Below are 27491 nucleotides of genomic sequence, written 5' to 3'. Positions count from 1 at the left end.
TGTGTTGTTTTTATTTTCTTGTTCTTATAGGTGCCCTGCCTGATTGGCCGGATTTGGGGGAAGTACAGGAAGCTGATTGGTCCATCCTACACTTCCTGGAGTTTTAAAAGTACGGTTCCCATCAGCTAGCGAGGCTCTTTCTGGCAGCAGCACCTGTTTGCTGTACTTGCTTTCCAAACCTTATTTAGCATTTTTGAATTGTTAGGTTTTGTGCCGTGGTTTTGTTTATAAATTGTATATTTTGTAAATAGTATTAAATCTGTAGGGGTGGACTGCCATTTTCTTTTGATTGTTTTCTCTTGTTTTCACATTAGGGAGTTAGGGTTAGCGACTGTCTTTTGGTTTGTTTATTTCTATCAGGCTAGCTAGCACTTTCTGTGGGAAATGGCTTATTTTGTTTATTATGTTGGCCTTGGTTCGCCCTGAGTTGTAGTGTCATGTTTTGTTTGACACTTTCTTTCGTTTAAAATAAATATCATTCTGTTGGAACATCTCGATCCTGGATTTTGGTTTGGGGATCGGAGAGGGAACATGCTAATTTATCTTTGTATGTTGCACCCTGACCCCCTAGACAGGGGCGTAACAGACCTGTACAATTATAGTACTTTGTACTTTGCCACATTTATCTTCTTCTTAGCAAGTGTCATGCATTCTGCTTCTCCAGCGTTTTTAAGAGCTGTTGATGATGTCAAATGCAGCTTACGGCCACACTGCTCTCTAAGCGCCCGATCCCGTCCGATCTCGGCAGCCAAATAGGGCCGGGCCTTGTTAGTACTTGGTAGGAAGACCGCCTGGGAATACCACAAGCTGTAATCTTCTTTGCTTGAGTTTACGGGCAGCACAAGCTGGTGTTACTTCCTATTTATTCATAGAAATTGTTCTATATTTTCATCAAATTTTGTTCTTTCATTGCTGTTTTGCAACTTTATTGGTTTGTCAACCATCGTGCTTCATTACTAGTAGACCATGTTACGGTCCTGGCCATATGTGTTGTTTTTATTTTCTTGTTCTTATAGGTGCCCTGCCTGATTGGCCGGATTGGGGGGCAGTACAGGAAGCTGATTGGTCCATCCTACACTTCCTGGAGTTTTAAAAGTACGGTTCCCAACAGCTAGCGAGGCTCTTTCTGGCATCAGCGCCTGTTTGCTGTTCTTGGTTTCCAAACCTTATTTAGCATTTTTGAATTGTTAGATTTTGTGCCGTGGTTTTGTTTATAAATTGTATATTTTGTAAATAGTATTAAATCTGTAGGGGTGAACTGCCATTTTCTTTGGACTGTTTTCACATTAGGGAGTTAGGGTTAGCGACTGTCTTTTGGTTTGTTTATTTCTATCAGGCTAGCTAGCACTTTCTGTGGGAAATGGCTTATTTTGTTTATTATGTTGGCCTTGGTTCGCCCTGAGTTGTAGTGTCATGTTTTGTTTGACACTTTCTTTCGTTTAAAATAAATATCATTCTGTTGGAACATCTCGATCCTGGATTTTGGTTTGGGGATCGGAGAGGGAACATGCTAATTTATCTTTGTATGTTGCACCCTGACCCCCTGGACAGGGGCGTAACAGACCAGTACAGTTATAGTACTTTGTACTTTGCCACATTTATCTTCTTCTTAGCAAGTGTCATGCATTCTGCTTCTCCAGTGTTTTTAAGAGCTGTTGATGATGTCAAATGCAGCTTACGGCCACACTGCTCTCTAAGCGCCCGATCCCGTCCGATCTCGGCAGCCAAATAGGGCCGGGCCTTGTTAGTACTTGGTAGGAAGAACGCCTGGGAATACCACGTGCTGTAAGCTTCTTTGCTTGGGTTTACGGGCAGCACAAGCTGGTGTTACTGCCTATTTATTCATAGAAATTGTTCTATATTTTCATCAAATTTTGTTCTTTCATTGCTGTTTTGCTACTTTATTGGTTTGCCAACCATCGTGCTTCATTACTAGTAGACCATGTTACGGTCCTGGCCATATGTGTTGTTTTTATTTTCTTGTTCTTATAGGTGCCCTGCCTGATTGGCCGGATTGGGGGGCAGTACAGGAAGCTGATTGGTCCATCCTACACTTCCTGGAGTTTTAAAAGTACGGTTCCCAACAGCTAGCGAGGCTTTTTCTGGCATCAGCACCTGTTTGCTGTTCTTGGTTTCCAAACCTTATTTAGCATTTTTGAATTGTTAGGTTTTGTGCCGTGGTTTTGTTTATAAATTGTATATTTTGTAAATAGTATTAAATCTGTAGGGGTGAACTGCCATTTTCTTTGGACTGTTTTCACATTAGGGAGTTAGGGTTAGCGACTGTCTTTTGGTTTGTTTATTTCTATCAGGCTAGCTAGCACTTTCTGTGGGAAATGGCTTATTTTGTTTATTATGTTGGCCTTGGTTCGCCCTGAGTTGTAGTGTCATGTTTTGTTTGACACTTTCTTTCGTTTAAAATAAATATCATTCTGTTGGAACATCTCGATCCTGGATTTTGGTTTGGGGATCGGAGAGGGAACATGCTAATTTATCTTTGTATGTTGCACCCTGACCCCCTAGACAGGGGCGTAACAGACCTGTACAATTATAGTACTTTGTACTTTGCCACATTTATCTTCTTCTTAGCAAGTGTCATGCATTCTGCTTCTCCAGCGTTTTTAAGAGCTGTTGATGATGTCAAATGCAGCTTACGGCCACACTGCTCTCTAAGCGCCCGATCCCGTCCGATCTCGGCAGCCAAATAGGGCCGGGCCTTGTTAGTACTTGGTAGGAAGACCGCCTGGGAATACCACAAGCTGTAATCTTCTTTGCTTGAGTTTACGGGCAGCACAAGCTGGTGTTACTTCCTATTTATTCATAGAAATTGTTCTATATTTTCATCAAATTTTGTTCTTTCATTGCTATTTTGCAACTTTATTGGTTTGTCAACCATCGTGCTTCATTACTAGTAGACCATGTTACGGTCCTGGCCATATGTGTTGTTTTTATTTTATTGTTCTTATAGGTGCCCTGCCTGATTGGCCGGATTGGGGGGCAGTACAGGAAGCTGATTGGTCCATCCTACACTTCCTGGAGTTTTAAAAGTACGGTTCCCAACAGCTAGCGAGGCTCTTTCTGGCATCAGCGCCTGTTTGCTGTTCTTGGTTTCCAAACCTTATTTAGCATTTTTGAATTGTTAGGTTTTGTGCCGTGGTTTTGTTTATAAATTGTATATTTTGTAAATAGTATTAAATCTGTAGGGGTGAACTGCCATTTTCTTTGGACTGTTTTCACATTAGGGAGTTAGGGTTAGCGACTGTCTTTTGGTTTGTTTATTTCTATCAGGCTAGCTAGCACTTTCTGTGGGAAATGGCTTATTTTGTTTATTATGTTGGCCTTGGTTCGCCCTGAGTTGTAGTGTCATGTTTTGTTTGACACTTTCTTTCGTTTAAAATAAATATCATTCTGTTGGAACATCTCGATCCTGGATTTTGGTTTGGGGATCGGAGAGGGAACATGCTAATTTATCTTTGTATGTTGCACCCTGACCCCCTGGACAGGGGCGTAACAGACCAGTACAGTTATAGTACTTTGTACTTTGCCACATTTATCTTCTTCTTAGCAAGTGTCATGCATTCTGCTTCTCCAGCGTTTTTAAGAGCTGTTGATGATGTCAAATGCAGCTTACGGCCACACCGCTCTCTAAGCGCCCGATCTCGTCCGATCTCGGCAGCCAAATAGAGCTGGGCCTGGTTAGTACTTGGCAGGAAGACCGCCTGGGAATACCAGGTGCTGTAAGCTTTTTTGCTTGGGTTTACGGGCAGCACAAGCTGGTGTTACTGCCTATTTATTCATAGAAATTGTTCTATATTTTCATCAAATTTTGTTCTTTCATTGCTGTTTTGCAACTTTGTTGGTTTGTCAACCATCGTGCTTCATTACTAGTAGACCATGTTACGGTCCTGGCCATATGTGTTGTTTTATTTTGTTGTTCTTATAGGTGCCCTGCCTGATTGGCCGGATTGGGGGGCAGTACAGGAAGCTGATTGGTCCATCCTACACTTCCTGGAGTTTTAAAAGTACGGTTCCCAACAGCTAGCGAGGCTCTTTCTGGCATCAGCACCTGTTTGCTGTTCTTGGTTTCCAAAACTTATTTAGCATTTTTGAATTGTTAGGTTTTGTGCCGTGGTTTTGTTTATAAATTGTATATTTTGTAAATAGTATTAAATCTGTAGGGGTGAACTGCCATTTTCTTTGGACTGTTTTCACATTAGGGAGTTAGGGTTAGCGACTGTCTTTTGGTTTGTTTATTTCTATCAGGCTAGCTAGCACTTTCTGTGGGAAATGGCTTATTTTGTTTATTATGTTGGCCTTGGTTCGCCCTGAGTTGTAGTGTCATGTTTTGTTTGACACTTTCTTTCGTTTAAAATAAATATCATTCTGTTGGAACATCTCAATCCTGGATTTTGGTTTGGGGATCGGAGAGGGAACATGCTAATTTATCTTTGTATGTTTCAGCCTGACCCCCTAGACAGGGGCGTAACAGACCAGTACAGTCATAGTACTTTGTACTTTGCCACATTTATCTTCTTCTTAGCAAGTGTCATGCATTCTGCTTCTCTAGCGTTTTTAAGAGCTGTTGATGATGTCAAATGCAGCTTACGGCCACACCGCTCTCTAAGCGCCCGATCTCGCCCGATCTCGTCCGATCTCGGCAGCCAAATAGGGCCGGGCCTGGTTAGTACTTGGTAGGAAGACCGCCTGGGAATACCAGGTGCTGTAAGCTTTTTTGCTTGGGTTTACGGGCAGCACAAGCTGGTGTTACTGCCTATTTATTCATAGAAATTGTTCTATATTTTCATCAAATTTTGTTCTTTCATTGCTGTTTTGCTACTTTATTGGTTTGCCAACCATCGTGCTTCATTACTAGTAGACCATGTTACGGTCCTGGCCATATGTGTTGTTTTTATTTTCTTGTTCTTATAGGTGCCCTGCCTGATTGGCCGGATTGGGGGGCAGTACAGGAAGCTGATTGGTCCATCCTACACTTCCTGGAGTTTTAAAAGTACGGTTCCCAACAGCTAGCGAGGCTCTTTCTGGCATCAGCACCTGTTTGCTGTTCTTGGTTTCCAAACCTTATTTAGCATTTTTGAATTGTTAGATTTTGTGCCGTGGTTTTGTTTATAAATTGTATATTTTGTAAATAGTATTAAATCTGTAGGGGTGAACTGCCATTTTCTTTGGACTGTTTTCACATTAGGGAGTTAGGGTTAGCGACTGTCTTTTGGTTTGTTTATTTCTATCAGGCTAGCTAGCACTTTCTGTGGGAAATGGCTTATTTTGTTTATTATGTTGGCCTTGGTTCGCCCTGAGTTGTAGTGTCATGTTTTGTTTGACACTTTCTTTCGTTTAAAATAAATATCATTCTGTTGGAACATCTCGATCCTGGATTTTGGTTTGGGGATCGGAGAGGGAACATGCTAATTTATCTTTGTATGTTGCACCCTGACCCCCTAGACAGGGGCGTAACAGACCAGTACAGTTATAGTACTTTGTACTTTGCCACATTTATCTTCTTCTTAGCAAGTGTCATGCATTCTGCTTCTCCAGTGTTTTTAAGAGCTGTTGATGATGTCAAACGCAGCTTACGGCCACACTGCTCTCTAAGCGCCCGATCCCGTCCGATCTCGGCAGCCAAATAGGGCCGGGCCTTGTTAGTACTTGGTAGGAAGAACGCCTGGGAATACCACGTGCTGTAAGCTTCTTTGCTTGGGTTTACGGGCAGCACAAGCTGGTGTTACTGCCTATTTATTCATAGAAATTGTTCTATATTTTCATCAAATTTTGTTCTTTCATTGCTGTTTTGCTACTTTATTGGTTTGCCAACCATCGTGCTTTATTACTAGTAGACCATGTTACGGTCCTGGCCATATGTGTTGTTTTTATTTTCTTGTTCTTATAGGTGCCCTGCCTGATTGGCCGGATTGGGGGGCAGTACAGGAAGCTGATTGGTCCATCCTACACTTCCTGGAGTTTTAAAAGTACGGTTCCCAACAGCTAGCGAGGCTCTTTCTGGCATCAGCACCTGTTTGCTGTTCTTGGTTTCCAAACCTTATTTAGCATTTTTGAATTGTTAGGTTTTGTGCCGTGGTTTTGTTTATAAATTGTATATTTTGTAAATAGTATTAAATCTGTAGGGGTGAACTGCCATTTTCTTTGGACTGTTTTCACATTAGGGAGTTAGGGTTAGCGACTGTCTTTTGGTTTGTTTATTTCTATCAGGCTAGCTAGCACTTTCTGTGGGAAATGGCTTATTTTGTTTATTATGTTGGCCTTGGTTCGCCCTGAGTTGTAGTGTCATGTTTTGTTTGACACTTTCTTTCGTTTAAAATAAATATCATTCTGTTGGAACATCTCAATCCTGGATTTTGGTTTGGGGATCGGAGAGGGAACATGCTAATTTATCTTTGTATGTTTCAGCCTGACCCCCTAGACAGGGGCGTAACAGACCAGTACAGTCATAGTACTTTGTACTTTGCCACATTTATCTTCTTCTTAGCAAGTGTCATGCATTCTGCTTCTCTAGCGTTCTTAAGAGCTGTTGATGATGTCAAGTGCAGTTTACGGCCACACCGCTCTCTAAGCGCCCGATCTCGTCCGATCTCGGCAGCCAAATAGGGCCGGGCCTGGTTAGTACTTGGTAGGAAGACCGCCTGGGAATACCAGGTGCTGTAAGCTTTTTTGCTTGGGTTTACGGGCAGCACAAGCTGGTGTTACTGCCTATTTATTCATAGAAATTGTTCTATATTTTCATCAAATTTTGTTCTTTCATTGCTGTTTTGCTACTTTATTGGTTTGTCAACCATCGTGCTTCATTACTAATAGACCATGTTACCGTCCTGGCCATATGTGTTGTTTTTATTTTCTTGTTCTTATAGGTGCCCTGCCTGATTGGCCGGATTTGGGGGAAGTACAGGAAGCTGATTGGTCCATCCTACACTTCCTGGAGTTTTAAAAGTACGGTTCCCATCAGCTAGCGAGGCTCTTTCTGGCAGCAGCACCTGTTTGCTGTTCTTGCTTTCCAAACCTTATTTAGCATTTTTGAATTGTTAGGTTTTGTGCCGTGGTTTTGTTTATAAATTGTATATTTTGTAAATAGTATTAAATCTGTAGGGGTGGACTGCCATTTTCTTTTGATTGTTTTCTCTTGTTTTCACATTAGGGAGTTAGGGTTAGCGACTGTCTTTTGGTTTGTTTATTTCTATCAGGCTAGCTAGCACTTTCTGTGGGAAATGGCTTATTTTGTTTATTATGTTGGCCTTGGTTCGCCCTGAGTTGTAGTGTCATGTTTTGTTTGACACTTTCTTTCGTTTAAAATAAATATCATTCTGTTGGAACATCTCAATCCTGGATTTTGGTTTGGGGATCGGAGAGGGAACATGCTAATTTATCTTTGTATGTTTCAGCCTGACCCCCTAGACAGGGGCGTAACAGACCAGTACAGTCATAGTACTTTGTACTTTGCCACATTTATCTTCTTCTTAGCAAGTGTCATGCATTCTGCTTCTCTAGCGTTTTTAAGAGCTGTTGATGATGTCAAATGCAGCTTACGGCCACACCGCTCTCTAAGCGCCCGATCGCGCCCGATCTCGTCCGATCTCGGCAGCCAAATAGGGCCGGGCCTGGTTAGTACTTGGTAGGAAGACCGCCTGGGAATACCAGGTGCTGTAAGCTTTTTTGCTTGGGTTTACGGGCAGCACAAGCTGGTGTTACTGCCTATTTATTCATAGAAATTGTTCTATATTTTCATCAAATTTTGTTCTTTCATTGCTGTTTTGCTACTTTATTGGTTTGCCAACCATCGTGCTTCATTACTAGTAGACCATGTTACGGTCCTGGCCATATGTGTTGTTTTTATTTTCTTGTTCTTATAGGTGCCCTGCCTGATTGGCCGGATTGGGGGGCAGTACAGGAAGCTGATTGGTCCATCCTACACTTCCTGGAGTTTTAAAAGTACGGTTCCCAACAGCTAGCGAGGCTCTTTCTGGCATCAGCACCTGTTTGCTGTTCTTGGTTTCCAAACCTTATTTAGCATTTTTGAATTGTTAGATTTTGTGCCGTGGTTTTGTTTATAAATTGTATATTTTGTAAATAGTATTAAATCTGTAGGGGTGAACTGCCATTTTCTTTGGACTGTTTTCACATTAGGGAGTTAGGGTTAGCGACTGTCTTTTGGTTTGTTTATTTCTATCAGGCTAGCTAGCACTTTCTGTGGGAAATGGCTTATTTTGTTTATTATGTTGGCCTTGGTTCGCCCTGAGTTGTAGTGTCATGTTTTGTTTGACACTTTCTTTCGTTTAAAATAAATATCATTCTGTTGGAACATCTCGATCCTGGATTTTGGTTTGGGGATCGGAGAGGGAACATGCTAATTTATCTTTGTATGTTGCACCCTGACCCCCTAGACAGGGGCGTAACAGACCAGTACAGTTATAGTACTTTGTACTTTGCCACATTTATCTTCTTCTTAGCAAGTGTCATGCATTCTGCTTCTCCAGTGTTTTTAAGAGCTGTTGATGATGTCAAACGCAGCTTACGGCCACACTGCTCTCTAAGCGCCCGATCCCGTCCGATCTCGGCAGCCAAATAGGGCCGGGCCTTGTTAGTACTTGGTAGGAAGAACGCCTGGGAATACCACGTGCTGTAAGCTTCTTTGCTTGGGTTTACGGGCAGCACAAGCTGGTGTTACTGCCTATTTATTCATAGAAATTGTTCTATATTTTCATCAAATTTTGTTCTTTCATTGCTGTTTTGCTACTTTATTGGTTTGCCAACCATCGTGCTTTATTACTAGTAGACCATGTTACGGTCCTGGCCATATGTGTTGTTTTTATTTTCTTGTTCTTATAGGTGCCCTGCCTGATTGGCCGGATTGGGGGGCAGTACAGGAAGCTGATTGGTCCATCCTACACTTCCTGGAGTTTTAAAAGTACGGTTCCCAACAGCTAGCGAGGCTCTTTCTGGCATCAGCACCTGTTTGCTGTTCTTGGTTTCCAAACCTTATTTAGCATTTTTGAATTGTTAGGTTTTGTGCCGTGGTTTTGTTTATAAATTGTATATTTTGTAAATAGTATTAAATCTGTAGGGGTGAACTGCCATTTTCTTTGGACTGTTTTCACATTAGGGAGTTAGGGTTAGCGACTGTCTTTTGGTTTGTTTATTTCTATCAGGCTAGCTAGCACTTTCTGTGGGAAATGGCTTATTTTGTTTATTATGTTGGCCTTGGTTCGCCCTGAGTTGTAGTGTCATGTTTTGTTTGACACTTTCTTTCGTTTAAAATAAATATCATTCTGTTGGAACATCTCAATCCTGGATTTTGGTTTGGGGATCGGAGAGGGAACATGCTAATTTATCTTTGTATGTTTCAGCCTGACCCCCTAGACAGGGGCGTAACAGACCAGTACAGTCATAGTACTTTGTACTTTGCCACATTTATCTTCTTCTTAGCAAGTGTCATGCATTCTGCTTCTCTAGCGTTCTTAAGAGCTGTTGATGATGTCAAGTGCAGTTTACGGCCACACCGCTCTCTAAGCGCCCGATCTCGTCCGATCTCGGCAGCCAAATAGGGCCGGGCCTGGTTAGTACTTGGTAGGAAGACCGCCTGGGAATACCAGGTGCTGTAAGCTTTTTTGCTTGGGTTTACGGGCAGCACAAGCTGGTGTTACTGCCTATTTATTCATAGAAATTGTTCTATATTTTCATCAAATTTTGTTCTTTCATTGCTGTTTTGCTACTTTATTGGTTTGTCAACCATCGTGCTTCATTACTAATAGACCATGTTACCGTCCTGGCCATATGTGTTGTTTTTATTTTCTTGTTCTTATAGGTGCCCTGCCTGATTGGCCGGATTTGGGGGAAGTACAGGAAGCTGATTGGTCCATCCTACACTTCCTGGAGTTTTAAAAGTACGGTTCCCATCAGCTAGCGAGGCTCTTTCTGGCAGCAGCACCTGTTTGCTGTTCTTGCTTTCCAAACCTTATTTAGCATTTTTGAATTGTTAGGTTTTGTGCCGTGGTTTTGTTTATAAATTGTATATTTTGTAAATAGTATTAAATCTGTAGGGGTGGACTGCCATTTTCTTTTGATTGTTTTCTCTTGTTTTCACATTAGGGAGTTAGGGTTAGCGACTGTCTTTTGGTTTGTTTATTTCTATCAGGCTAGCTAGCACTTTCTGTGGGAAATGGCTTATTTTGTTTATTATGTTGGCCTTGGTTCGCCCTGAGTTGTAGTGTCATGTTTTGTTTGACACTTTCTTTCGTTTAAAATAAATATCATTCTGTTGGAACATCTCGATCCTGGATTTTGGTTTGGGGATCGGAGAGGGAACATGCTAATTTATCTTTGTATGTTGCACCCTGACCCCCTAGACAGGGGCGTAACAGACCAGTACAATTATAGTACTTTGTACTTTGCCACATTTATCTTCTTCTTAGCAAGTGTCATGCATTCTGCTTCTCCAGCGTTTTTAAGAGCTGTTGATGATGTCAAATGCAGCTTACGGCCACACTGCTCTCTAAGCGCCCGATCCCGTCCGATCTCGGCAGCCAAATAGGGCCGGGCCTTGTTAGTACTTGGTAGGAAGACCTCCTGGGAATACCACAAGCTGTAATCTTCTTTGCTTGAGTTTACGGGCAGCACAAGCTGGTGTTACTTCCTATTTATTCATAGAAATTGTTCTATGTTTTCATCAAATTTTGTTCTTTCATTGCTGTTTTGCTACTTTATTGGTTTGCCAACCATCGTGCTTCATTACTAGTAGACTATGTTACGGTCCTGGCCATATGTGTTGTTTTTATTTTCTTGTTCTTATAGGTGCCCTGCCTGATTGGCCGGATTGGGGGGCAGTACAGGAAGCTGATTGGTCCATCCTACACTTCCTGGAATTTTTAAAGTACGGTTCCCAACAGCTAGCGAGGCTCTTTCTGGCATCAGCACCTGTTTGCTGTTCTTGGTTTCCAAACCTTATTTAGCATTTTTGAATTGTTAGGTTTTGTGCCGTGGTTTTGTTTATAAATTGTATATTTTGTAAATAGTATTAAATCTGTAGGGGTGAACAGCCATTTTCTTTGGATTGTTTTCACATTAGGGAGTTAGGGTTAGCGACTGTCTTTTGGTTTGTTTATTTCTATCAGGCTAGCTAGCACTTTCTGTGGGAAATGGCTTATTTTGTTTATTATGTTGGCCTTGGTTCGCCCTGAGTTGTAGTGTCATGTTTTGTTTGACACTTTCTTTCGTTTAAAATAAATATCATTCTGTTGGAACATCTCGATCCTGGATTTTGGTTTGGGGATCGGAGAGGGAACATGCTAATTTATCTTTGTATGTTGCACCCTGACCCCCTAGACAGGGGCGTAACAGACCAGTACAGTTATAGTACTTTGTACTTTGCCACATTTATCTTCTTCTTAGCAAGTGTCATGCATTCTGCTTCTCCAGCGTTTTTAAGAGCTGTTGATGATGTCAAATGCAGCTTACGGCCACACTGCTCTCTAAGCGCCCGATCCCGTCCGATCTCGGCAGCCAAATAGGGCCGGGCCTGGTTAGTACTTGGTAGGAAGACCGCCTGGGAATACCACGTGCTGTAAGCTTCTTTGCTTGGGTTTACGGGCAGCACAAGCTGGTGTTACTGCCTATTTATTCATAGAAATTGTTCTATATTTTCATCAAATTTTGTTCTTTCATTGCTGTTTTGCAACTTTATTGGTTTGTCAACCATCGTGCTTCATTACTAGTAGACCATGTTACGGTCCTGGCCATATGTGTTGTTTTTATTTTATTGTTCTTATAGGTGCCCTGCCTGATTGGCCGGATTGGGGGGCAGTACTGGAAGCTGATTGGTCCATGCTACACTTCCTGGAGTTTTAAAAGTACGGTTCCCAACAGCTAGCGAGGCTCTTTCTGGCATCAGCGCCTGTTTGCTGTTTTTGGTTTCCAAACCTTATTTAGCATTTTTGAATTGTTAGGTTTTGTGCCGTGGTTTTGTTTATAAATTGTATATTTTGTAAATAGTATTAAATCTGTAGGGGTGAACAGCCATTTTCTTTTGATTGTTTTCTCTTGTTTTCACATTAGGGAGTTAGGGTTAGCGACTGTCTTTTGGTTTGTTTATTTCTATCAGGCTAGCTAGCACTTTCTGTGGGAAATGGCTTATTTTGTTTATTATGTTGGCCTTGGTTCGCCCTGAGTTGTAGTGTCATGTTTTGTTTGACACTTTCTTTCGTTTAAAATAAATATCATTCTGTTGGAACATCTCGATCCTGGATTTTGGTTTGGGGATCGGAGAGGGAACATGCTAATTTATCTTTGTATGTTGCACCCTGACCCCCTAGACAGGGGCGTAACAGACCAGTACAGTTATAGTACTTTGTACTTTGCCACATTTATCTTCTTCTTAGCAAGTGTCATGCATTCTGCTTCTCCAGCGTTTTTAAGAGCTGTTGATGATGTCAAATGCAGCTTACGGCCACACTGCTCTCTAAGCGCCCGATCCCGTCCGATCTCGGCAGCCAAATAGGGCCGGGCCTGGTTAGTACTTGGTAGGAAGACCGCCTGGGAATACCACGTGCTGTAAGCTGTTTTGCTTGGGTTTACGGGCAGCACAAGCTGGTGTTACTGCCTATTTATTCATAGAAATTGTTCTATATTTTCATCAAATTTTGTTCTTTCATTGCTGTTTTGCAACTTTATTGGTTTGTCAACCATCGTGCTTCATTACTAGTAGACCATGTTACGGTCCTGGCCATATGTGTTGTTTTTATTTTATTGTTCTTATAGGTGCCCTGCCTGATTGGCCGGATTGGGGGGCAGTACAGGAAGCTGATTGGTCCATCCTACACTTCCTGGAGTTTTAAAAGTACGGTTCCCAACAGCTAGCGAGGCTCTTTCTGGCATCAGCACCTGTTTGCTGTTCTTGGTTTCCAAAACTTATTTAGCATTTTTGAATTGTTAGGTTTTGTGCCGTGGTTTTGTTTATAAATTGTATATTTTGTAAATAGTATTAAATCTGTAGTGGTGAACTGCCATTTTCTTTGGACTGTTTTCACATTAGGGAGTTAGGGCTAGCGACTGTCTTTTGGTTTGTTTATTTCTATCAGGCTAGCTAGCACTTTCTGTGGGAAATGGCTTATTTTATTTATTATGTTGGCCTTGGTTCGCCCTGAGTTGAAGTGTCATGTTTTGTTTGACACTTTCTTTCGTTTAAAATAAATATCATTCTGTTGGAACATCTCGATCCTGGATTTTGGTTTGGGGATCGGAGAGGGAACATGCTAATTTATCTTTGTATGTTGCACCCTGACCCCCTAGACAGGGGCGTAACAGACCAGTACAGTTATAGTACTTTGTACTTTGCCACATTTATCTTCTTCTTAGCAAGTGTCATGCATTCTGCTTCTCCAGCGTTTTTAAGAGCTGTTGATGATGTCAAATGCAGCTTACGGCCACACCGCTCTCTAAGCGCCCGATCTCGCCCGATCTCGTCCGATCTCGGCAGCCAAATAGGGCCGGGCCTGGTTAGTACTTGGTAGGAAGACCGCCTGGGAATACCAGGTGCTGTAAGCTTTTTTGCTTGGGTTTACGGGCAGCACAAGCTGGTGTTACTGCCTATTTATTCATAGAAATTGTTCTATATTTTCATCAAATTTTGTTCTTTCATTGCTGTTTTGCTACTTTATTGGTTTGCCAACCATCGTGCTTCATTACTAGTAGACCATGTTACGGTCCTGGCCATATGTGTTGTTTTTATTTTCTTGTTCTTATAGGTGCCCTGCCTGATTGGCCGGCTTGGGGGGCAGTACAGGAAGCTGATTGGTCCATCCTACACTTCCTGGAGTTTTAAAAGTACGGTTCCCAACAGCTAGCGAGGCTCTTTCTGGCATCAGCACCTGTTTGCTGTTCTTGGTTTCCAAACCTTATTTAGCATTTTTGAATTGTTAGATTTTGTGCCGTGGTTTTGTTTATAAATTGTATATTTTGTAAATAGTATTAAATCTGTAGGGGTGAACTGCCATTTTCTTTGGACTGTTTTCACATTAGGGAGTTAGGGTTAGCGACTGTCTTTTGGTTTGTTTATTTCTATCAGGCTAGCTAGCACTTTCTGTGGGAAATGGCTTATTTTGTTTATTATGTTGGCCTTGGTTCGCCCTGAGTTGTAGTGTCATGTTTTGTTTGACACTTTCTTTCGTTTAAAATAAATATCATTCTGTTGGAACATCTCGATCCTGGATTTTGGTTTGGGGATCGGAGAGGGAACATGCTAATTTATCTTTGTATGTTGCACCCTGACCCCCTAGACAGGGGCGTAACAGACCAGTACAATTATAGTACTTTGTACTTTGCCACATTTATCTTCTTCTTAGCAAGTGTCATGCATTCTGCTTCTCCAGCGTTTTTAAGAGCTGTTGATGATGTCAAATGCAGCTTACGGCCACACTGCTCTCTAAGCGCCCGATCCCGTCCGATCTTGGCAGCCAAATAGGGCCGGACCTTGTTAGTACTTGGTAGGAAGACCGCCTGGGAATACCACAAGCTGTAATCTTCTTTGCTTGAGTTTACGGGCAGCACAAGCTGGTGTTACTGCCTATTTATTCATAGAAATTGTTCTATATTTTCATCAAATTTTGTTCTTTCATTGCTGTTTTGCAACTTTATTGGTTTGTCAACCATCGTGCTTCATTACTAGTAGACCATGTTACGGTCCTGGCCATATGTGTTGTTTTTATTTTATTGTTCTTATAGGTGCCCTGCCTGATTGGCCGGATTGGGGGGCAGTACAGGAAGCTGATTGGTCCATCCTACACTTCCTGGAGTTTTAAAAGTACGGTTCCCAACAGCTAGCGAGGCTCTTTCTGGCATCAGCGCCTGTTTGCTGTTCTTGGTTTCCAAACCTTATTTAGCATTTTTGAATTGTTAGGTTTTGTGCCGTGGTTTTGTTTATAAATTGTATATTTTGTAAATAGTATTAAATCTGTAGGGGTGGACTGCCATTTTCTTTTGATTGTTTTCTCTTGTTTTCACATTAGGGAGTTAGGGTTAGCGACTGTCTTTTGGTTTGTTTATTTCTATCAGGCTAGCTAGCACTTTCTGTGGGAAATGGCTTATTTTGTTTATTATGTTGGCCTTGGTTCGCCCTGAGTTGTAGTGTCATGTTTTGTTTGACACTTTCTTTCGTTTAAAATAAATATCATTCTGTTGGAACATCTCGATCCTGGATTTTGGTTTGGGGATCGGAGAGGGAACATGCTAATTTATCTTTGTATGTTGCACCCTGACCCCCTAGACAGGGGCGTAACAGACCAGTACAGTTATAGTACTTTGTACTTTGCCACATTTATCTTCTTCTTAGCAAGTGTCATGCATTCTGCTTCTCCAGCGTTTTTAAGAGCTGTTGATGATGTCAAATGCAGCTTACGGCCACACTGCTCTCTAAGCGCCCGATCCCGTCCGATCTCGGCAGCCAAATAGGGCCGGGCCTGGTTAGTACTTGGTAGGAAGACCGCCTGGGAATACCACGTGCTGTAAGCTTTTTTGCTTGGGTTTACGGGCAGCACAAGCTGGTGTTACTGCCTATTTATTCATAGAAATTGTTCTATATTTTCATCAAATTTTGTTCTTTCATTGCTGTTTTGCAACTTTATTGGTTTGTCAACCATCGTGCTTCATTACTAGTAGACCATGTTACGGTCCTGGCCATATGTGTTGTTTTTATTTTATTGTTCTTATAGGTGCCCTGCCTGATTGGCCGGATTGGGGGGCAGTACAGGAAGCTGATTGGTCCATCCTACACTTCCTGGAGTTTTAAAAGTACGGTTCCCAACAGCTAGCGAGGCTCTTTCTGGCATCAGCACCTGTTTGCTGTTCTTGGTTTCCAAAACTTATTTAGCATTTTTGAATTGTTAGGTTTTGTGCCGTGGTTTTGTTTATAAATTGTATATTTTGTAAATAGTATTAAATCTGTAGTGGTGAACTGCCATTTTCTTTGGACTGTTTTCACATTAGGGAGTTAGGGCTAGCGACTGTCTTTTGGTTTGTTTATTTCTATCAGGCTAGCTAGCACTTTCTGTGGGAAATGGCTTATTTTATTTATTATGTTGGCCTTGGTTCGCCCTGAGTTGAAGTGTCATGTTTTGTTTGACACTTTCTTTCGTTTAAAATAAATATCATTCTGTTGGAACATCTCGATCCTGGATTTTGGTTTGGGGATCGGAGAGGGAACATGCTAATTTATCTTTGTATGTTGCACCCTGACCCCCTAGACAGGGGCGTAACAGACCAGTACAGTTATAGTACTTTGTACTTTGCCACATTTATCTTCTTCTTAGCAAGTGTCATGCATTCTGCTTCTCCAGCGTTTTTAAGAGCTGTTGATGATGTCAAATGCAGCTTACGGCCACACCGCTCTCTAAGCGCCCGATCTCGCCCGATCTCGTCCGATCTCGGCAGCCAAATAGGGCCGGGCCTGGTTAGTACTTGGTAGGAAGACCGCCTGGGAATACCAGGTGCTGTAAGCTTTTTTGCTTGGGTTTACGGGCAGCACAAGCTGGTGTTACTGCCTATTTATTCATAGAAATTGTTCTATATTTTCATCAAATTTTGTTCTTTCATTGCTGTTTTGCTACTTTATTGGTTTGCCAACCATCGTGCTTCATTACTAGTAGACCATGTTACGGTCCTGGCCATATGTGTTGTTTTTATTTTCTTGTTCTTATAGGTGCCCTGCCTGATTGGCCGGATTGGGGGGCAGTACAGGAAGCTGATTGGTCCATCCTACACTTCCTGGAGTTTTAAAAGTACGGTTCCCAACAGCTAGCGAGGCTCTTTCTGGCATCAGCACCTGTTTGCTGTTCTTGGTTTCCAAACCTTATTTAGCATTTTTGAATTGTTAGATTTTGTGCCGTGGTTTTGTTTATAAATTGTATATTTTGTAAATAGTATTAAATCTGTAGGGGTGAACTGCCATTTTCTTTGGACTGTTTTCACATTAGGGAGTTAGGGTTAGCGACTGTCTTTTGGTTTGTTTATTTCTATCAGGCTAGCTAGCACTTTCTGTGGGAAATGGCTTATTTTGTTTATTATGTTGGCCTTGGTTCGCCCTGAGTTGTAGTGTCATGTTTTGTTTGACACTTTCTTTCGTTTAAAATAAATATCATTCTGTTGGAACATCTCGATCCTGGATTTTGGTTTGGGGATCGGAGAGGGAACATGCTAATTTATCTTTGTATGTTGCACCCTGACCCCCTAGACAGGGGCGTAACAGACCAGTACAATTATAGTACTTTGTACTTTGCCACATTTATCTTCTTCTTAGCAAGTGTCATGCATTCTGCTTCTCCAGCGTTTTTAAGAGCTGTTGATGATGTCAAATGCAGCTTACGGCCACACTGCTCTCTAAGCGCCCGATCCCGTCCGATCTTGGCAGCCAAATAGGGCCGGACCTTGTTAGTACTTGGTAGGAAGACCGCCTGGGAATACCACAAGCTGTAATCTTCTTTGCTTGAGTTTACGGGCAGCACAAGCTGGTGTTACTGCCTATTTATTCATAGAAATTGTTCTATATTTTCATCAAATTTTGTTCTTTCATTGCTGTTTTGCAACTTTATTGGTTTGTCAACCATCGTGCTTCATTACTAGTAGACCATGTTACGGTCCTGGCCATATGTGTTGTTTTTATTTTATTGTTCTTATAGGTGCCCTGCCTGATTGGCCGGATTGGGGGGCAGTACAGGAAGCTGATTGGTCCATCCTACACTTCCTGGAGTTTTAAAAGTACGGTTCCCAACAGCTAGCGAGGCTCTTTCTGGCATCAGCGCCTGTTTGCTGTTCTTGGTTTCCAAACCTTATTTAGCATTTTTGAATTGTTAGGTTTTGTGCCGTGGTTTTGTTTATAAATTGTATATTTTGTAAATAGTATTAAATCTGTAGGGGTGGACTGCCATTTTCTTTTGATTGTTTTCTCTTGTTTTCACATTAGGGAGTTAGGGTTAGCGACTGTCTTTTGGTTTGTTTATTTCTATCAGGCTAGCTAGCACTTTCTGTGGGAAATGGCTTATTTTGTTTATTATGTTGGCCTTGGTTCGCCCTGAGTTGTAGTGTCATGTTTTGTTTGACACTTTCTTTCGTTTAAAATAAATATCATTCTGTTGGAACATCTCGATCCTGGATTTTGGTTTGGGGATCGGAGAGGGAACATGCTAATTTATCTTTGTATGTTGCACCCTGACCCCCTAGACAGGGGCGTAACAGACCAGTACAGTTATAGTACTTTGTACTTTGCCACATTTATCTTCTTCTTAGCAAGTGTCATGCATTCTGCTTCTCCAGCGTTTTTAAGAGCTGTTGATGATGTCAAATGCAGCTTACGGCCACACTGCTCTCTAAGCGCCGGATCCCGTCCGATCTCGGCAGCCAAATAGGGCCGGGCCTGGTTAGTACTTGGTAGGAAGACCGCCTGGGAATACCACGTGCTGTAAGCTTTTTTGCTTGGGTTTACGGGCAGCACAAGCTGGTGTTACTGCCTATTTATTCATAGAAATTGTTCTATATTTTCATCAAATTTTGTTCTTTCATTGCTGTTTTGCAACTTTATTGGTTTGTCAACCATCGTGCTTCATTACTAGTAGACCATGTTACGGTCCTGGCCATATGTGTTGTTTTTATTTTATTGTTCTTATAGGTGCCCTGCCTGATTGGCCGGATTGGGGGGCAGTACAGGAAGCTGATTGGTCCATCCTACACTTCCTGGAGTTTTAAAAGTACGGTTCCCAACAGCTAGCGAGGCTCTTTCTGGCATCAGCACCTGTTTGCTGTTCTTGGTTTCCAAAACTTATTTAGCATTTTTGAATTGTTAGGTTTTGTGCCGTGGTTTTGTTTATAAATTGTATATTTTGTAAATAGTATTAAATCTGTAGTGGTGAACTGCCATTTTCTTTGGACTGTTTTCACATTAGGGAGTTAGGGCTAGCGACTGTCTTTTGGTTTGTTTATTTCTATCAGGCTAGCTAGCACTTTCTGTGGGAAATGGCTTATTTTGTTTATTATGTTGGCCTTGGTTCGCCCTGAGTTGAAGTGTCATGTTTTGTTTGACACTTTCTTTCGTTTAAAATAAATATCATTCTGTTGGAACATCTCGATCCTGGATTTTGGTTTGGGGATCGGAGAGGGAACATGCTAATTTATCTTTGTATGTTGCACCCTGACCCCCTAGACAGGGGCGTAACAGACCAGTACAGTTATAGTACTTTGTACTTTGCCACATTTATCTTCTTCTTAGCAAGTGTCATGCATTCTGCTTCTCCAGCGTTTTTAAGAGCTGTTGATGATGTGAAATGCAGCTTACGGCCACACCGCTCTCTAAGCGCCCGATCTCGTCCGATCTCGGCAGCCAAATAGAGCCGGGCCTGGTTAGTACTTGGTAGGAAGACCGCCTGGGAATACCAGGTGCTGTAAGCTTTTTTGCTTGAGTTTACGGGCAGCACAAGCTGGTGTTACTGCCTATTTATTCATAGAAATTGTTCTATATTTTCATCAAATTTTGTTCTTTCATTGCTGTTTTGCTACTTTGTTGGTTTGTCAACCATCGTGCTTCATTACTAGTAGACCATGTTATGGTCCTGGCCATATGTGTTGTTTTTATTTTGTTGTTCTTATAGGTGCCCTGCCTGATTGGCCGGATTTGGGGGAAGTACAGGAAGCTGATTGGTCCATCCTACACTTCCTGGAGTTTTAAAAGTACGGTTCCCAACAGCTAGCGAGGCTCTTTCTGGCATCAGCACCTGTTTGCTGTTCTTGGTTTCCAAACCTTATTTAGCATTTTTGAATTGTTAGGTTTTGTGCCGTGGTTTTGTTTATAAATTGTATATTTTGTAAATAGTATTAAATCTGTAGGGGTGAACTGCCATTTTCTTTGGACTGTTTTCACATTAGGGAGTTAGGGTTAGCGACTGTCTTTTGGTTTGTTTATTTCTATCAGGCTAGCTAGCACTTTCTGTGGGAAATGGCTTATTTTGTTTATTATGTTGGCCTTGGTTCGCCCTGAGTTGTAGTGTCATGTTTTGTTTGACACTTTCTTTCGTTTAAAATAAATATCATTCTGTTGGAACATCTCGATCCTGGATTTTGGTTTGGGGATCGGAGAGGGAACATGCTAATTTATCTTTGTATGTTGCACCCTGACCCCCTAGACAGGGGCGTAACAGACCAGTACAGTTATAGTACTTTGTACTTTGCCACATTTATCTTCTTCTTAGCAAGTGTCATGCATTCTGCTTCTCCAGCGTTTTTAAGAGCTGTTGATGATGTCAAATGCAGCTTACGGCCACACTGCTCTCTAAGCGCCCGATCCCGTCCGATCTCGGCAGCCAAATAGGGCCGGGCCTTGTTAGTACTTGGTAGGAAGACCGCCTGGGAATACCACGTGCTGTAAGCTTCTTTGCTTGGGTTTACGGGCAGCACAAGCTGGTGTTACTGCCTATTTATTCATAGAAATTGTTCTATATTTTCATCAAATTTTGTTCTTTCATTGCTGTTTTGCTACTTTATTGGTTTGCCAACCATCGTGCTTCATTACTAATAGACCATGTTACGGTCTTGGCCATATGTGTTGTTTTTATTTTCTTGTTCTTATAGGTGCCCTGCCTGATTGGCCGGATTGGGGGGCAGTACAGGAAGCTGATTGGTCCATCCTACACTTGCTGGAGTTTTAAAAGTACGGTTCCCAACAGCTAGCGAGGCTTTTTCTGGCAGCAGCACCTATTTGCTGTTCTTGGTTTCCAAACCTTATTTAGCATTTTTGAATTGTTAGGTTTTGTGCCGTGGTTTTGTTTATAAATTGTATATTTTGTAAATAGTATTAAATCTGTAGTGGTGAACTGCCATTTTCTTTGGACTGTTTTCACATTAGGGAGTTAGGGCTAGCGACTGTCTTTTGGTTTGTTTATTTCTATCAGGCTAGCTAGCACTTTCTGTGGGAAATGGCTTATTTTATTTATTATGTTGGCCTTGGTTCGCCCTGAGTTGAAGTGTCATGTTTTGTTTGACACTTTCTTTCGTTTAAAATAAATATCATTCTGTTGGAACATCTCGATCCTGGATTTTGGTTTGGGGATCGGAGAGGGAACATGCTAATTTATCTTTGTATGTTGCACCCTGACCCCCTAGACAGGGGCGTAACAGACCAGTACAGTTATAGTACTTTGTACTTTGCCACATTTATCTTCTTCTTAGCAAGTGTCATGCATTCTGCTTCTCCAGCGTTTTTAAGAGCTGTTGATGATGTCAAATGCAGCTTACGGCCACACCGCTCTCTAAGCGCCCGATCTCGCCCGATCTCGTCCGATCTCGGCAGCCAAATAGGGCCGGGCCTGGTTAGTACTTGGTAGGAAGACCGCCTGGGAATACCAGGTGCTGTAAGCTTTTTTGCTTGGGTTTACGGGCAGCACAAGCTGGTGTTACTGCCTATTTATTCATAGAAATTGTTCTATATTTTCATCAAATTTTGTTCTTTCATTGCTGTTTTGCTACTTTATTGGTTTGCCAACCATCGTGCTTCATTACTAGTAGACCATGTTACGGTCCTGGCCATATGTGTTGTTTTTATTTTCTTGTTCTTATAGGTGCCCTGCCTGATTGGCCGGATTGGGGGGCAGTACAGGAAGCTGATTGGTCCATCCTACACTTCCTGGAGTTTTAAAAGTACGGTTCCCAACAGCTAGCGAGGCTCTTTCTGGCATCAGCACCTGTTTGCTGTTCTTGGTTTCCAAACCTTATTTAGCATTTTTGAATTGTTAGATTTTGTGCCGTGGTTTTGTTTATAAATTGTATATTTTGTAAATAGTATTAAATCTGTAGGGGTGAACTGCCATTTTCTTTGGACTGTTTTCACATTAGGGAGTTAGGGTTAGCGACTGTCTTTTGGTTTGTTTATTTCTATCAGGCTAGCTAGCACTTTCTGTGGGAAATGGCTTATTTTGTTTATTATGTTGGCCTTGGTTCGCCCTGAGTTGTAGTGTCATGTTTTGTTTGACACTTTCTTTCGTTTAAAATAAATATCATTCTGTTGGAACATCTCGATCCTGGATTTTGGTTTGGGGATCGGAGAGGGAACATGCTAATTTATCTTTGTATGTTGCACCCTGACTCCCTAGACAGGGGCGTAACAGACCAGTACAGTCATAGTACTTTGTACTTTGCCACATTTATCTTCTTCTTAGCAAGTGTCAAGCATTCTGCTTCTCTAGCGTTCTTAAGAGCTGTTGATGATGTCAAGTGCAGTTTACGGCCACACCGCTCTCTAAGCGCCCGATCTCGTCCGATCTCGGCAGCCAAATAGGGCCGGGCCTGGTTAGTACTTGGTAGGAAGACCGCATGGGAATACCAGGTGCTGTAAGCTTTTTTGCTTGGGTTTACGGGCAGCACAAGCTGGTGTTACTGCCTATTTATTCATAGAAATTGTTCTATATTTTCATCAAATTTTGTTCTTTCATTGCTGTTTTGCTACTTTATTGGTTTGTCAACCATCGTGCTTCATTACTAATAGACCATGTTACCGTCCTGGCCATATGTGTTGTTTTTATTTTCTTGTTCTTATAGGTGCCCTGCCTGATTGGCCGGATTTGGGGGAAGTACAGGAAGCTGATTGGTCCATCCTACACTTCCTGGAGTTTTAAAAGTACGGTTCCCAACAGCTAGCGAGGCTCTTTCTGGCAGCAGCACCTGTTTGCTGTTCTTGCTTTCCAAACCTTATTTAGCATTTTTGAATTGTTAGGTTTTGTGCCGTGGTTTTGTTTATAAATTGTATATTTTGTAAATAGTATTAAATCTGTAGGGGTGGACTGCCATTTTCTTTTGATTGTTTTCTCTTGTTTTCACATTAGGGAGTTAGGGTTAGCGACTGTCTTTTGGTTTGTTTATTTCTATCAGGCTAGCTAGCACTTTCTGTGGGAAATGGCTTATTTTGTTTATTATGTTGGCCTTGGTTCGCCCTGAGTTGTAGTGTCATGTTTTGTTTGACACTTTCTTTCGTTTAAAATAAATATCATTCTGTTGGAACATCTCGATCCTGGATTTTGGTTTGGGGATCGGAGAGGGAACATGCTAATTTATCTTTGTATGTTGCACCCTGACCCCCTAGACAGGGGCGTAACAGACCAGTACAGTTATAGTACTTTGTACTTTGCCACATTTATCTTCTTCTTAGCAAGTGTCATGCATTCTGCTTCTCCAGCGTTTTTAAGAGCTGTTGATGATGTCAAATGCAGCTTACGGCCACACCGCTCTCTAAGCGCTCGATCCCGTCCGATCTCGGCAGCCAAATAGGGCCGGGCCTGGTTAGTACTTGGTAGGAAGACCGCCTGGGAATACCACGTGCTGTAAGCTTTTTTGCTTGGGTTTACGGGCAGCACAAGCTGGTGTTACTGCCTATTTATTCATAGAAATTGTTCTATATTTTCATCAAATTTTGTTCTTTCATTGCTGTTTTGCAACTTTATTGGTTTGTCAACCATCGTGCTTCATTACTAGTAGACCATGTTACGGTCCTGGCCATATGTGTTGTTTTTATTTTATTGTTCTTATAGGTGCCCTGCCTGATTGGCCGGATTGGGGGGCAGTACAGGAAGCTGATTGGTCCATCCTACACTTCCTGGAGTTTTAAAAGTACGGTTCCCAACAGCTAGCGAGGCTCTTTCTGGCATCAGCGCCTGTTTGCTGTTCTTGGTTTCCAAACCTTATTTAGCATTTTTGAATTGTTAGGTTTTGTGCCGTGGTTTTGTTTATAAATTGTATATTTTGTAAATAGTATTAAATCTGTAGGGGTGGACTGCCATTTTCTTTTGATTGTTTTCTCTTGTTTTCACATTAGGGAGTTAGGGTTAGCGACTGTCTTTTGGTTTGTTTATTTCTATCAGGCTAGCTAGCACTTTCTGTGGGAAATGGCTTATTTTGTTTATTATGTTGGCCTTGGTTCGCCCTGAGTTGTAGTGTCATGTTTTGTTTGACACTTTCTTTCGTTTAAAATAAATATCATTCTGTTGGAACATCTCGATCCTGGATTTTGGTTTGGGGATCGGAGAGGGAACATGCTAATTTATCTTTGTATGTTGCACCCTGACACCCTAGACAGGGGCGTAACAGACCAGTACAGTTATAGTACTTTGTACTTTGCCACATTTATCTTCTTCTTAGCAAGTGTCATGCATTCTGCTTCTCCAGCGTTTTTAAGAGCTGTTGATGATGTCAAATGCAGCTTACGGCCACACTGCTCTCTAAGCGCCGGATCCCGTCCGATCTCGGCAGCCAAATAGGGCCGGGCCTGGTTAGTACTTGGTAGGAAGACCGCCTGGGAATACCACGTGCTGTAAGCTTTTTTGCTTGGGTTTACGGGCAGCACAAGCTGGTGTTACTGCCTATTTATTCATAGAAATTGTTCTATATTTTCATCAAATTTTGTTCTTTCATTGCTGTTTTGCAACTTTATTGGTTTGTCAACCATCGTGCTTCATTACTAGTAGACCATGTTACGGTCCTGGCCATATGTGTTGTTTTTATTTTATTGTTCTTATAGGTGCCCTGCCTGATTGGCCGGATTGGGGGGCAGTACAGGAAGCTGATTGGTCCATCCTACACTTCCTGGAGTTTTAAAAGTACGGTTCCCAACAGCTAGCGAGGCTCTTTCTGGCATCAGCACCTGTTTGCTGTTCTTGGTTTCCAAAACTTATTTAGCATTTTTGAATTGTTAGGTTTTGTGCCGTGGTTTTGTTTATAAATTGTATATTTTGTAAATAGTATTAAATCTGTAGTGGTGAACTGCCATTTTCTTTGGACTGTTTTCACATTAGGGAGTTAGGGCTAGCGACTGTCTTTTGGTTTGTTTATTTCTATCAGGCTAGCTAGCACTTTCTGTGGGAAATGGCTTATTTTGTTTATTATGTTGGCCTTGGTTCGCCCTGAGTTGAAGTGTCATGTTTTGTTTGACACTTTCTTTCGTTTAAAATAAATATCATTCTGTTGTAACATCTCGATCCTGGATTTTGGTTTGGGGATCGGAGAGGGAACATGCTAATTTATCTTTGTATGTTGCACCCTGACCCCCTAGACAGGGGCGTAACAGACCAGTACAGTTATAGTACTTTGTACTTTGCCACATTTATCTTCTTCTTAGCAAGTGTCATGCATTCTGCTTCTCCAGCGTTTTTAAGAGCTGTTGATGATGTGAAATGCAGCTTACGGCCACACCGCTCTCTAAGCGCCCGATCTCGTCCGATCTCGGCAGCCAAATAGAGCCGGGCCTGGTTAGTACTTGGTAGGAAGACCGCCTGGGAATACCAGGTGCTGTAAGCTTTTTTGCTTGAGTTTACGGGCAGCACAAGCTGGTGTTACTGCCTATTTATTCATAGAAATTGTTCTATATTTTCATCAAATTTTGTTCTTTCATTGCTGTTTTGCTACTTTGTTGGTTTGTCAACCATCGTGCTTCATTACTAGTAGACCATGTTATGGTCCTGGCCATATGTGTTGTTTTTATTTTGTTGTTCTTATAGGTGCCCTGCCTGATTGGCCGGATTTGGGGGAAGTACAGGAAGCTGATTGGTCCATCCTACACTTCCTGGAGTTTTAAAAGTACGGTTCCCAACAGCTAGCGAGGCTCTTTCTGGCATCAGCACCTGTTTGCTGTTCTTGGTTTCCAAACCTTATTTAGCATTTTTGAATTGTTAGGTTTTGTGCCGTGGTTTTGTTTATAAATTGTATATTTTGTAAATAGTATTAAATCTGTAGGGGTGAACTGCCATTTTCTTTGGACTGTTTTCACATTAGGGAGTTAGGGTTAGCGACTGTCTTTTGGTTTGTTTATTTCTATCAGGCTAGCTAGCACTTTCTGTGGGAAATGGCTTATTTTGTTTATTATGTTGGCCTTGGTTCGCCCTGAGTTGTAGTGTCATGTTTTGTTTGACACTTTCTTTCGTTTAAAATAAATATCATTCTGTTGGAACATCTCGATCCTGGATTTTGGTTTGGGGATCGGAGAGGGAACATGCTAATTTATCTTTGTATGTTGCACCCTGACCCCCTAGACAGGGGCGTAACAGACCAGTACAGTTATAGTACTTTGTACTTTGCCACATTTATCTTCTTCTTAGCAAGTGTCATGCATTCTGCTTCTCCAGCGTTTTTAAGAGCTGTTGATGATGTCAAATGCAGCTTACGGCCACACTGCTCTCTAAGCGCCCGATCCCGTCCGATCTCGGCAGCCAAATAGGGCCGGGCCTTGTTAGTACTTGGTAGGAAGACCGCCTGGGAATACCACGTGCTGTAAGCTTCTTTGCTTGGGTTTACGGGCAGCACAAGCTGGTGTTACTGCCTATTTATTCATAGAAATTGTTCTATATTTTCATCAAATTTTGTTCTTTCATTGCTGTTTTGCTACTTTATTGGTTTGCCAACCATCGTGCTTCATTACTAATAGACCATGTTACGGTCTTGGCCATATGTGTTGTTTTTATTTTCTTGTTCTTATAGGTGCCCTGCCTGATTGGCCGGATTGGGGGGCAGTACAGGAAGCTGATTGGTCCATCCTACACTTGCTGGAGTTTTAAAAGTACGGTTCCCAACAGCTAGCGAGGCTTTTTCTGGCAGCAGCACCTATTTGCTGTTCTTGGTTTCCAAACCTTATTTAGCATTTTTGAATTGTTAGGTTTTGTGCCGTGGTTTTGTTTATAAATTGTATATTTTGTAAATAGTATTAAATCTGTAGGGGTGAACTGCCATTTTCTTTGGACTGTTTTCACATTAGGGAGTTAGGGTTAGCGACTGTCTTTTGGTTTGTTTATTTCTATCAGGCTAGCTAGCACTTTCTGTGGGAAATGGCTTATTTTGTTTATTATGTTGGCCTTGGTTCGCCCTGAGTTGTAGTGTCATATTTTGTTTGACACTTTCTTTCGTTTAAAATAAATATCATTCTGTTGGAACATCTCGATCCTGGATTTTGGTTTGGGGATCGGAGAGGGAACATGCTAATTTATCTTTGTATGTTGCACCCTGACCCCCTAGACAGGGGCGTAACAGACCAGTACAGTTATAGTACTTTGTACTTTGCCACATTTATCTTCTTCTTAGCAAGTGTCATGCATTCTGCTTCTCCAGCGTTTTTAAGAGCTGTTGATGATGTCAAATGCAGCTTACTGCCACACTGCTCTCTAAGCGCCTGATCTCGCCCGATTTCGTCAGCCAAATAGGGCCGGGCCTGGTTAGTACTTGGTAGGAAGACCGCCTGGGAATACCAGGTGCTGTAAGCTTTTTTGCTTGGGTTTACGGGCAGCACAAGCTGGTGTTACTGCCTATTTATTCATAGAAATTGTTCTATATTTTCATCAAATTTTGTTCTTTCATTGCTGTTTTGCTACTTTATTGGTTTGTCAACCATCGTGCTTCATTACTAATAGACCATGTTACCGTCCTGGCCATATGTGTTGTTTTTATTTTCTTGTTCTTATAGGTGC

General features: G+C 41.8%; 23 pseudogenes; all 23 read left to right on the top strand.

Moving 5' to 3' along the window:
- Positions 1-1673: 1673 nt before the first annotated feature.
- LOC137121303 (5S ribosomal RNA) lies at positions 1674-1792 on the top strand (annotated as a pseudogene).
- A 1833-nt stretch (positions 1793-3625) lies between these two features.
- LOC137121253 (5S ribosomal RNA) lies at positions 3626-3744 on the top strand (annotated as a pseudogene).
- An 856-nt stretch (positions 3745-4600) lies between these two features.
- Positions 4601-4729, top strand: LOC137121286 (5S ribosomal RNA; annotated as a pseudogene).
- An 857-nt stretch (positions 4730-5586) lies between these two features.
- Positions 5587-5705, top strand: LOC137121301 (5S ribosomal RNA; annotated as a pseudogene).
- Positions 5706-6562: 857 nt separating this feature from the next.
- Positions 6563-6681, top strand: LOC137121264 (5S ribosomal RNA; annotated as a pseudogene).
- An 867-nt stretch (positions 6682-7548) lies between these two features.
- LOC137121282 (5S ribosomal RNA) lies at positions 7549-7677 on the top strand (annotated as a pseudogene).
- Positions 7678-8534: 857 nt separating this feature from the next.
- Positions 8535-8653, top strand: LOC137121299 (5S ribosomal RNA; annotated as a pseudogene).
- An 857-nt stretch (positions 8654-9510) lies between these two features.
- LOC137121263 (5S ribosomal RNA) lies at positions 9511-9629 on the top strand (annotated as a pseudogene).
- Positions 9630-11472: 1843 nt separating this feature from the next.
- Positions 11473-11591, top strand: LOC137121275 (5S ribosomal RNA; annotated as a pseudogene).
- An 867-nt stretch (positions 11592-12458) lies between these two features.
- LOC137121274 (5S ribosomal RNA) lies at positions 12459-12577 on the top strand (annotated as a pseudogene).
- Positions 12578-13434: 857 nt separating this feature from the next.
- Positions 13435-13563, top strand: LOC137121285 (5S ribosomal RNA; annotated as a pseudogene).
- A 1843-nt stretch (positions 13564-15406) lies between these two features.
- On the top strand, positions 15407-15525 carry LOC137121273 (5S ribosomal RNA; annotated as a pseudogene).
- An 857-nt stretch (positions 15526-16382) lies between these two features.
- LOC137121284 (5S ribosomal RNA) lies at positions 16383-16511 on the top strand (annotated as a pseudogene).
- Positions 16512-18354: 1843 nt separating this feature from the next.
- LOC137121292 (5S ribosomal RNA) lies at positions 18355-18473 on the top strand (annotated as a pseudogene).
- An 857-nt stretch (positions 18474-19330) lies between these two features.
- Positions 19331-19449, top strand: LOC137121278 (5S ribosomal RNA; annotated as a pseudogene).
- Positions 19450-20306: 857 nt separating this feature from the next.
- LOC137121294 (5S ribosomal RNA) lies at positions 20307-20425 on the top strand (annotated as a pseudogene).
- An 857-nt stretch (positions 20426-21282) lies between these two features.
- LOC137121283 (5S ribosomal RNA) lies at positions 21283-21411 on the top strand (annotated as a pseudogene).
- Positions 21412-22268: 857 nt separating this feature from the next.
- Positions 22269-22387, top strand: LOC137121268 (5S ribosomal RNA; annotated as a pseudogene).
- Positions 22388-23254: 867 nt separating this feature from the next.
- On the top strand, positions 23255-23373 carry LOC137121272 (5S ribosomal RNA; annotated as a pseudogene).
- Positions 23374-24240: 867 nt separating this feature from the next.
- LOC137121291 (5S ribosomal RNA) lies at positions 24241-24359 on the top strand (annotated as a pseudogene).
- Positions 24360-25216: 857 nt separating this feature from the next.
- On the top strand, positions 25217-25335 carry LOC137121267 (5S ribosomal RNA; annotated as a pseudogene).
- An 857-nt stretch (positions 25336-26192) lies between these two features.
- Positions 26193-26311, top strand: LOC137121293 (5S ribosomal RNA; annotated as a pseudogene).
- An 857-nt stretch (positions 26312-27168) lies between these two features.
- LOC137121256 (5S ribosomal RNA) lies at positions 27169-27287 on the top strand (annotated as a pseudogene).
- The last annotated feature ends 204 nt before the right edge of the window (positions 27288-27491 follow it).

The sequence above is a fragment of the Channa argus genome, unplaced genomic scaffold (genome assembly GCF_033026475.1).
Source record: "Channa argus isolate prfri unplaced genomic scaffold, Channa argus male v1.0 Contig104, whole genome shotgun sequence".
Taxonomy (NCBI): Eukaryota; Metazoa; Chordata; class Actinopteri; order Anabantiformes; family Channidae; genus Channa; species Channa argus.
Note: the sequence above shows the minus strand (reverse complement) of the source record. Positions and strands in the feature narration are given on the sequence as shown.